The following is a 3,164-nucleotide window of genomic DNA, read 5'->3' as shown; positions in this document are numbered from 1 at the left end:
ACACACACACACACACACACACACACACACACATATATATATATATACATATATACAATGGGCTTCTTTCAGTTTCCGTCTACCAAATCCACTCACAAAGCTTTGGTCGGCCTGAGGCTTATAGTAGAAGACACTTGCCCAAGGTGCCACACAGTGGGACTGAACCTGGAACCATGTGGTTAGTAAGCAAGCTACTTACCACACAGCCACTCCTGCGCCTATATGTTGGATGTTTACAGCACCTAGGTTTGTTTCCCAAGCGGTCACCCATCTAACGACGTTGCTTAACTTCGGTGATCGGACGAGAACTGGTGCTCTCAGCATGATATGGCCGTGATATGTTATTTAGTTTTGCCTCTTTAGATATGATGATGATCATCATCATTCTCTTCCTCTACCACCTCTTCCTCCTCATCAGCTACATCACTCTTTCCCCTCTTATTGTTGCTGCTACCACCACTGCTGTCACTGCTACTGCCGCTGCCACCACCACCACCACCATTGCAATCATCATCATTCATTACCATCATTATCATTTAATGTTTGTGATCTATGCTGATATGGGTTGAATGGTTTGACAGGAACCAACAGACAGATCCAAGGACTGCATTGTGCTCCACTATCTACTTTGGTATTGTCTCTACATCTGAATCGTGTTCTGATACAGTTGAATAAACACTTCCTCTGAAAGAAAACTGTTCTTGTATCGGATCAAAATAGATCAATATCATTATTGTTGAAGTTTATCTTCGTGTCTGCGCTGACTGAGCAAATCTATACTCAAAAACTTTCCAGAAGTGACCACGCCATCTTTCTAGGAGAATGTCTTGGTTTATGTTATTCAATGTGTCCTCCTATTATTGAAGACAGTAGAGTGAGATTTGAGGAGATTTGGCTGTTATTTATAGCAGGCAGAGGGGGTCATGTAAAAACTCAAAATCAATCACATATAGCTTTCTAGGCATGATGCTGTGGTTTTTATCTGAGATGATAGATGTGCAGTGTTAAAAACACAATATATATCAGAGTGAAATGAACTTCCTCCTCACAGTGACCCACAGGAATGTCAGACTCAGTTGTGTACACTGAGTCAGTGGAGTGAGTGCCATAGCACTGCTTTAGTAATTTAGCTCTGCTTTAGTAATTTAGCTCTACTTTAATAAGTGAATAGAAGAGATAACTGCTGAGGTTAACAATATCACTTTCTTCCCACCCTCTCTCTCTCTCTCTCTCTCTCTCCCTCTCTCTCCTTCTCTTTCTTCACTTTCAGACTAATACAAAGAACTTGAAATATCAATTTCTCCACTTCTCGCAGAATTCCACTCATTGAACAACTTCAATGAACTAATTCTATTTGTTACTAACACAGACCTTCACTAGTTTCCTCAGATTCTGAAATTTATCCTAAATTTAAAGAAATAATCCAGAATGAATGTCATAGATCAATAAAGAAAGAGATAGATAGAGAGAGAGAGAAAGTGATGTTGTTAATCTGATCATTATCTTAGGAATAAAATGAAACTCAGTGAAGAGTGAAGAACTTATCATTTCTCTTTGAATTTTAGTCGACCTTTCATCTCTTATGAACTACAAATATCTGCCTAAGTACTGACAAGAAGAGAAGCAAAGTGCCTCAACTTTACATTCTCCCTTCCTATAACTTTCATGCCTAATTCAGAGAGCATTTTAATTTCACAATTCTTAAACAGTGAAATATAGAATCTTCTTCAACTTGTTCATATATGCAGTAATCTTCCAAAATAATGGCATCTAGAATAAAGAGAAAACCAAACTAAATGCATTTTTGAAAATTATTATCCAATCAAAAAAAAAACTACTGTTAACATACTTAGGTGTTTATGTTTTCTGCTGCTATTTTGAAAATCCATTTTATTTCTTAAATGTATATTGAAGCTTCTTCTGTATTTTGAACCATGATACTCAAGTTCTCCAGCTCATAGATCACAGCCTACCATATTGTTATAAAAGGTAAGGCCAGTCATGAAAAATTAATTGTGGTACCACAAAATGAATTAACCCTTATATGAACATGACTTATAACCAAATAAACTGGAATCTTCTGATCAAATAGCCTGGTTGAGCATTCTAGGAATACCACTGGGCATTATAAGAAGTTGGGATTTTGAATTCCCAGACAGAATGACATGAGGAGTTTTTCAAAGTAAGTTTTGGGATAAGGTGTTCTCATTCTTTCAACTTAATTCATTCTCAATAATTATAAACTCTCCATATTACTAATTAGTATATTATGCAACGAAACTTGTACTTATTCCATTTGATATTGCTTGACTGTTGTTCTATTTATTCAACTGTTCTATATATGTAAATGCAAGTGTTCCTTGTTAATAAATGAGTATGAGAACTAATCCCGATATTAGTGTGGTCAAGAAAGTGGTGAGCTGGCAGAATCATTAGCTGCTTGGCAAGATGCTTAGAAGCATTTCATCCAACTTTACGTTCTGAGTTCAAATTCTACTGAGGCTGACTTTGAATATCATTCTTTCAGGGTTGATAAAATAAGTCAAGTTGAGTACTGGGGGGTCAGAGTAATTGATATAGTCCCCTCCTTGAAATTCTAGCCTTGTGCCAAAATTCTAAATCATTGTGAGGCCATTATGAACATAACATACAGCCTATCAAACATTATTATTCTTCAATAATTATTTAACAACACAAACACCACACTAAAAATGTTTTATTCCTTTTTCACTCAAATTACTTATTGATAATTTAGCAGCTAGTAAAGTAGATTTCATTCGGCTATATTTGTATTTCTTATGTACCGTATTTCCTTTATTTAGTTAATAAATACTTACAAGAGACTTTCTAGACAATGGAGATATCACAATAACAGCTTGTAAAACTCATATGGCTGCCATTATTTGCAAAGTTTTCTGTCTCTCAGCAATAGTAACTGAAGATATCTCCTTTATACTCTTATCACACTACATACACAGAACTATAATTTGCTATCATTTTCAAGAAAGTTCAAAAGATCATTGGTTATGTGTAAACATGTATGTGTTTTTATGAAAGGCTACACACATATATGTATGTATGTATGTATGTATGTATGTATGTATGTATGTATGTATGTATGTATGTATGTATGTATGTATATGTATGTATATATATGCATATAT

The 3,164-nt window shown here is 35.2% G+C and overlaps 1 protein-coding gene across 1 annotated transcript in view; it reads left to right on the top strand.

Moving 5' to 3' along the window:
- Window positions 1-3,164, top strand: part of LOC106877247 (bone morphogenetic protein 2-A) — a 13,274-nt gene that overhangs the window by 1,898 nt on the left and 8,212 nt on the right. The window lies entirely within an intron of this gene.

This window comes from Octopus bimaculoides, chromosome 9, assembly GCF_001194135.2.
Source record: "Octopus bimaculoides isolate UCB-OBI-ISO-001 chromosome 9, ASM119413v2, whole genome shotgun sequence".
Lineage (NCBI taxonomy): Eukaryota > Metazoa > Mollusca > Cephalopoda > Octopoda > Octopodidae > Octopus > Octopus bimaculoides.
This window is presented reverse-complemented; position numbering and strand designations above follow the sequence as displayed.